Source organism: Pteropus alecto, unplaced genomic scaffold (genome assembly GCF_000325575.1).
Source record: "Pteropus alecto unplaced genomic scaffold, ASM32557v1 scaffold13, whole genome shotgun sequence".
NCBI classification, from domain to species: Eukaryota; Metazoa; Chordata; class Mammalia; order Chiroptera; family Pteropodidae; genus Pteropus; species Pteropus alecto.
The window spans coordinates 1,704,819-1,712,870 of record NW_006434373.1 but is presented as its reverse complement, the minus strand read 5'-3'; positions in this window follow the sequence as shown (position 1 = coordinate 1,712,870).

The window sequence follows — 8,052 nt, the reverse complement described above, 5'->3', positions numbered from 1 at the left end:
GTCACAAATGGAAAGATTTACTTCCTTCTGTGGCTGAATAATACTCCGCTTTTGGTATATATCCCAAGGAAACAAAAACAGGATATTGAAAAGATATCAGCACTCCCATGTTCACTGCAGCATTGTTCACAATAGTCTAGATATGGAAACAACCTAAGTATCTATCAATGGATAAATGATTAAAGAAGATGTGTTATGTATTTTTGAGGATAGTGAGTGAGAAATAAATAATTATTCCAGCCAATAGCTGGCCAGCTCCTTCCTGGACCTCAAAGTTTCTTGTTTAACCTGCAGGCTTCTTATCCGTTGGTCGCCAGCCCCAGAAAGCATTAATCTGCCCTGCCAAGAAAGCTATTCATTAGCATTGGTGAGAAGTGCCCACCGTCACTATGGGGCCCAAACCATTGCAGTCCACAGGATGGAGAGTTTCCTTCACTTCCTCACTGAGGCAATTTCCTTCCTGCCCTAGCAATCCCCAGGGGGAGGGAATTCACAACCCGTGAGCCATCTCAAATCATAAAAATCAGTCATAGGAAGCAGCCCTCACCCTGAAGAGCGGGAGCATGCTACTTGATGGTAGCGCCTTTGAAACTAGAGAGTGTGCCCTGCGCGTGGGCTTGCTGGGGGTGTGCTGATCTCCCTCCCGTGCAGCTGCTGGCTGATACCATTTTGCTCTTGCTTTGTTCCTCACAACCTCTTTGCACTGAACCCCAGATGCAAGTGAAATGGTCACAAAAGAAGTATCTGGGTTAAATGCGTGCTAAACAGGTTTAAAATTACTGCTCATTGTTTGGAAGCAGATGCAAGCCTCAAACAAATGCAAAACATCAAGGCAGATGCAAAAGGGAGGGCAATTTGAAAATCGGATCCTAAGTGCCTGATTCTGTAGGGGGTGAAATGAGCTGCCTTCCCTGGCCCTTCATAAGGCTAGTCTGGCCAGCTGCCCCAAAGGGCAGGGAGAGTCACCTACTAAATGCAAGAGGGACTGAGAAAGGGCGGACACCCCCTCAGGTCTTTGGCTCCCTTATAACTGTCTAATTTCTTCAACAGTGATCTTTATATCGCTATCACTTGGGAACTGCTATTAAAATGAGCATCGAGCTCACTTTTGCTATTTATTTTCTGGATAACTTTATGAGGTTGCCCAGGAGCCTTTTCTCTCTTACACCGAAGGTCCCACACCCCCAGCAATGAATAGCCAATATTTAATCATGGGTTAGCTTAATACACATTTCGATTCTTTATTTTTTCCCTGGGTACATTTGGCACACCAGGGTTGCTTACGTATTTTACAAGTTGCTAACTAACAGCCTTACATTTATGTAATCTAGCCCTGGAGACTGGCTTCCTGCACAAACATGTTTAACTCAGTGCATGGATTTCAAGATGATAACATTGATCACAGAACCTGGGTCTTGCCATGAAAAATTCTTGGAAAGTCTTCCATTTTATTATAGCACCAATAAAAAAGGAGTTGGCATTTCCTGTTCCATGCTAGGCATATCAATAAGCTCTTGGCTCTCACCTCTGTGGGGCAGACATCATTCCCTGTACTGACCACTTAGAACACTGAGGTCCGAGAGGGGAGGCGATGCACCAAGGCTGCCTTTAGGTAGAGTTCCTGGTCCGCACCCACCTCTGGCATCTTTGCACTGACAGCTCTGCCCTGACTGAAAGGAAAGGTGTCTTGGAATCAACAGATCATTCTTTTTTTTGTTTTCAGTATTTTAGTGTCAAGATAATATTTGGGAAAGGTAATATTTTACTTTTAAAAATCTGACTTTGGATTAATTGAAATATTTTCTTATTTTACTTCTGCTCCATAGATGTTTTGCTAAAATGACTGAAAATTTGCTCTTAGATCAATGAACTCCTTAAAACTTTCCTCTCTCTTTTGCCACTTAACTGCAATTTAATGTAAAGGGAAATTTTAAAATACCTAAATGTTTATCTTTAACTATTTAAACATAAAACAGTTTAAAATATAAACCTTCCCACCACTTATATATTCTTCATATGTTTCCTATTTGGGGGGTGGGGTGGGGAGGGCGGAGTTCAGAAAGCATTCTTCTCCTATTATCTAATATTAGGTTGCTAATTATTTAAATATAACCAGATGGATATGTGATGCTTATCAAACCCTATGAATTATTAGCTCCTTAATAATATGTAATATCTAGTACTGAGTACCTGAATTATATTAACTATTTTACAAATACATTGTTTATTCAACAAATATTGAAGGATTTACTTGGGCACCCTTTCAGTGTAGAACATACACCAATGAACAACACCCTATTGAATTAAAAGGGAGAGATAGATAATAAACAAACAAGTAGATATACAGCAGATGGTCATACACACAGTTTTATGTGAGTTGGTTAGGAAAGGCTTCTCTGCTGAGGGGATGCTGCAAAAAGAGCCAGGTGGATCTCTGGCTAAGGGAAGAGTGAGTGCAAAGGCCCTGAGGCTTAAGAGATTTCAGGAAGAGCCAGGAGGCCAGTGGGATGGTAGCGAGTGGAGGTGGTGGGCAAGTAAGAGGAGGAGCCTCAGGTCACAGGATGCACTTTGGCTTTCATTTTTAGTGAGATGGGAAGACACTGGGATTTTCAGCAGAGAGACCTGCCCTTACTCACATTTTAAAGCACTACTGTCAACACTTTGTGGACAAAGGTGGGAGCAGAAGCCCAAGAAGATTCCTTGGCAATAACCCCGTGCAGGGTAGTGCTGGTCTGGATAACAGTGTGTTGTGGTTGAGATGCTGAAGTTAAAAGATCTCTGAGTTTGTTTAAAAGTCCGGCGAGCAGGATGTGCTGAGAGGATGGAGTGAGGGGTGAGAAAAAAGAGTTAAGGATGACCCCGAGATGTTTCACCTGGGCAACAAGAAGAGCTTTCTTTTCTCCCTCCTTCCCTCCCTTTTTACACCCGCCTCCTTGGTTAGGAGAGTCCTGGGAAACAAATAGTTTAGTTTGCCCATGGTCAACTTAAGATACCCATCAGACATTCAAGTTGAAATGTTTAACATATTTGAGATTGAAATCATGAGCTGGTGAGTAAACATGTGAGCCTGTAGACGAGATGCGAAGCTGAGCCCAGGTGAGATTACAAAGGGAGTAGCTGTAAATGGGGAGGAGAGATACAAGGCCCATCCCAGCTGCCACCAGGTAGAGAAGTCAGAGATGGAGAAGAACTAGCAAAGAAGATTGTGAAGGAGCAGCCAGAGAAAGAAGACTGCAGAAGTCAGGGCAGGGAAGAAAGGGGGCTCATGAGCTGGGGAACGCAGAAGAAGGGCTGACCATTGAAACAACCTGGAGGGCTTTGTGGATGTGTCAGAATCGATGTTGGCAGGGAGCGGGAGGGGGAGGGGTAGTCTGAGCATGTGGGTAATGGGTCAATGGGCCGGTTGGAATTGGAGAAGTACATACACACAGCTTTTAAGAGAGTTCTATAACAAAGAAGAATATAGAAAAGGTAGCTGGGGGCGGGCGGGGCGGGGCGGGGCATGTGGATCGAGAGAGGTTTTTTAAAACAGGAACTTGAATAACATGTCCTGTGCTTATGGAAAAAGTTGAGGCAGAAGAGTAGGGAAGATAGTTGGGGGGTGTATTGAGCAGGCCCTGGGGACGGGCTCTAGGTGAATAGGAATGTCACAGGAGCAGGGACAGAAAGAGAACAGATGGACAGGTCAGTAGAGACGGTGATGGAAACCTGTAAGCCCTTTGCTACTATTGTCTTGGTACAATGGGAAGCAAGCTAAAGGTGTGAAGGTGAGATATGTTGAAAATTTAGGCAAGAGGAGACTGTAACATAGTCACCAGGAGTGTGGGAGAGCTGCAGGGAGGCACCAGGGCTAGGGGGCCACTTCCACAAAGATGCTAGAGGGAGAAGTCATTTGAGTTCAGGTGCACAGAGAGGGCTCCAAAGTGTTCACCTCTATGAGGCTGGCCTTCCAAGGATACTGCCCCCTATGCCCTAGGGTGTCTCCAAGGCTCTCTGAATGATTCTTGAAAATATTTCAACAGCCCTTGAAAGGAAAACAAACACATTCTAAAAGATACTTTTAAAACTCTTTGAGGGATGTGGGAAAATTCACTCTGGATTTGTGCCTGTTCAGCTCAGCCTCAGCAAAAAGCAGCTCTCTTCAGAGGAAACAAATCAAAGTTATGCTGGAAATCAGCTCAGCCCCGTTCTTCTTGCCTTAATTTCAAGAGCCCTCAGAGAAAAAGCAAAGGTAAATTCTCCTCCCCACAAAAAAATCACCTATTTTTATGCAAAAAGACATATACCTGGAATGAAAGAATCACTCCATCTAGAAGACATTTTCCAGGGTGCAATCACCATGAGACCAACTCAGTAACATTTTCAATTCTTAAATATTCATGGAGGGCCTGCTAATTATCCTGGCAATGGTAAGCTAGGGTATGTCTCCTTAAAATAAGAGTTTAACAGTTAGATTTAAAAGATGGCTAAATATTGGCCAAATTAATTATGAAACTTTTTTAACAACTTTGGAAGCATAACCATCATCAAATACCTGCTTTCCTGGTCTGAAAATCGATGTTTTGAACATTGGCCTACACTTATTAAAGAAGTCTTTTTTTTCCTGGAGAAATGCTCTCATTCATGGAGGCTTTATAGGGGGCTACAGCCCACTCAATTCTTGTAAAGGCAGGTGTAAGACTTGATTGCTTAATCTCAGCTCCTGGTGCCAGTGAGTCTCCTCAATCCAGTTCCAGCCACTTCTGGGGCCTTGTCTCCCTCTGGGCTGTTTGATTAAGATCAAGATGGTGAACATGGCCCGCCCCAACCACTGTCCCAGCACTCACAGGGTGCCCACCCATCACTGATGGCACCCTATACTCCATTCTGTTTCCACCAAGCCCAATCCATTGTGCTAACTAGAGTTAGTGCATCATTTCTTTGGAACTGCTACAACGCAAATGGCCTCCAGAACATAGAGTTCATTGTACGCCCTGAAAGGAAAACTCTTTCTAGAGTAGACTAAGTCCCAGTGAAACAGGGTGCATGCAATTGCTGTCAGCAGGTTTGCTATATTGCTCTACCAAATGCCAGCTCTCAGAGCTTTTGTGTATAGATACCCAATGTCCTTAGCAAAAAAGGACCACAGTGCTCCCAGTGCGAATGCCAAGCCAGGGAGATGAGTTAATGGATTCGGTGACCTGAGTGACAGAGGGTTATTGTGGGGGCAGGAAGAGTGCTTCCACTCCCTGTGAAGCACAGGATGGAGCAGGACAACTGAGGGATGTGGGGAGAAATCCCCACCATGACAAAGAAAAGTTCCCAGAACAGGAAACCTGTGCCAAATCCAGTCAGTTTGGAAGATCCGAGACATTCTCTTTGGAGGAACCTCAAAAACTAGGTAGTTTCTCCACAACCTTGGGTGTTCAAAATATAGTTGCCTGAAAAAAAAAAAAGGCAACTTTTGGACTTAAAGCTGTGCTTGTATTCAGATATGTGATGGAGACTATAAATGTCTCCAATCAACCCATGTGGTTTAACAGCTTGGTCAGGGGCCCGATTCGGTCAGTGTCCAGAGAGAAGACAACAGTGAGGGTGGACATGTGAGGGCCCTGCTTTAGCAGGTGCACATCATGACCCTGGTTACCTGTGCCTTGGTTTGCTCCTGCGGTATTGAGAAGAGATGCTTCCATATGGGTCTGCATCACCTCCCAGCCCTTCGAGATGCCCTAGAAAAAGTTTTTCTCTGCTATGTGTGACATATTACCATCTAAACACTGGAAGGGAAACCATTTGAAGCATATTTTCTATATTGATAAAATTACAATTTTTCACAAACGTGCGTTGAACCCTAAGGGCCATGAAGACAGTGCAACACGGCACCATTTTGCACCCAATTAAAGCCAAAAGGTGTCTTTGTGAACCTTCCCTCGTGTCCTCACGAAGGGGAAACTGGAGCAGCATTTTCTGAGGCTATTTTGTGAGGTTGTTTTCTGTGTACACAGTACAAAGCAGAAAATTGAAACAGAGGATTACTGGAGGAGACACATTGTAGTGAGCTATGTAGCCCACATTATGTATCCTTTATTAAGTCCAGACATGATAAAGAGCCCCGCTCCTCCTGGGGTGTGGACAAGTGGATGTCTAGAACCCTCGCAGGCAACAATTATCTTTATAAATAGCCCAGCGACGCTCGTCCTCCTGTATTTTCCCCAACGGCACACACAGTGCAGGGCCCTATATCCCGAATAGCACTTGAGCCTTCACAGCTATCACACACAATGCAGCCAGGTATGAGTCATACAACCTGGGTCCAGAGAGAGAGGCTGAGACATAAAGCAGGGTTAATCAATGGCAACCCCACCTGAATATGTGTTTTCAAAAACATCTTCACTTCCCACACTCCAATTTTCATTAGCAGAGACCAGATGGAGCCCAGACTTGGGGGGTGTTGAACTTGGCCCAGGGAGGCTGTGGAGTGGGAGAATTTCTGGAAATTAGCAAGGTGCTAGGCCTTCCATTTACATTTGGGGCACATACCATGCAGAGTGCCCAGAGACTGTAACTTACTCATAGGATGAAAGGGTCTTCGGTGTCTCCTCCCAATTAAATTATAAGCACCTTCTGCCACAGTAATTATCTTGTTCTTGAAATCAGCTCACTCTTCCTTATGAAGTAGCCATGTAAACAGCATGGCTTCTGGGTGAAGAAGGAATCTTCCAGGGAGTCAAGGAGGGATATCTGCCTCTAGCCAGGAATGTGATAAATGAGAGAGACAAAAAAGAGCCCCGCAAAAAATACATACATGTTATTTGAAGAAAAGCATCAGCTCATCAATAACTAACTGCACAATTGGGTAAATTATCCAAGTGCTTTAGACTTCTTATCTATAACACGAAATAAAAACAGCAGCCAACTGCAGGTGTTTGTGATTACAACTATAAGTTTCACATGGTGTTTTAAAGATGTCTGTGTGGTAGCCGGTCAGCCCCATTAGTAGACAGACGTTTGACTTTCAGTATGGTGGGCGTGGGTGTAGCATAATTTGCGTTGAAATGTGGGAGCTGAAAAAGACCTGGAAGACAATTTAGGTAGACGGTTCTTAGCCTGGTTGGCCCTGCCCCTCTAGGGGGCACCTGGGACTGAGAGATGGTGTAGGGACACCGTGGCATGCAGTGGGTTGAAGCAAGGATGACCTAGGACCTGTGATGCATGGTCAATCCTTATAGATGAGCAAGTGTGGCTTAGGAAGGAAAGCAAAGACTCCCAAATTGTTTCTGGGAGCAGCTTTGGAGTGGAGAAGAAGAGTGAGAGAGACCTGGATGGCGAGGAGTAGGAGTAACGTTTTCTGGGTTCCCAGCCCGTGGCAGAACCTGAGCACACAGGACCCCTCCTCTCTCCCTTATCGTAGCCCTATGAGGTGGGTCTTACTATTATCCCCCCATTAATTATGGGAAACTGAGGCTGGAAGAGCTAATAAATTGCATAATGGTGCACAACTAGGAAGGGCAGGGTGTGAATCTGAGCCTATTTTATCTGACTCTGAAACACCTGCTCCTTGCACCAAGAGGGAACCAGCACGAACTTTCCCCACCTCCCCCATTTTCTTGTAAAATTTGACTACTCACATATGTTACATAGATATACACGCATTTCTACTGATATATATTAGAAAGTGGGTAAAAAAAAAACAGGGTTCCTTGGGTTAATCAGAAGTCTCTTTGGAATTTGGGGTTCCACTTTGGTTTGTTAAATGGAAGATGGTTATTGGAAATTCAAGTAGATATATCAAATGGTCAATTAGAAATACAGTCTAGGGCTCAGGGGCATCAGGCTTGAGATGTCCATTTGGGAGTTATTGACACAACATAGGTCACAGATCACCGTGACTTCCGTCTTGCTCTCACTCTCTTACTCACTCTGATAAGTCAAGCCACTATGCTGTGAGTTGCTCTACAGAGAAACTAAGAGCAGCAATAGTCTCATGAGTGAGTTTAAAGACAATCCTTCTCCCATCTTGCCTTGGGATGAATTGCAACCTTGGCTAGTCCTTGATGGCAGCGTTTTGGGGAC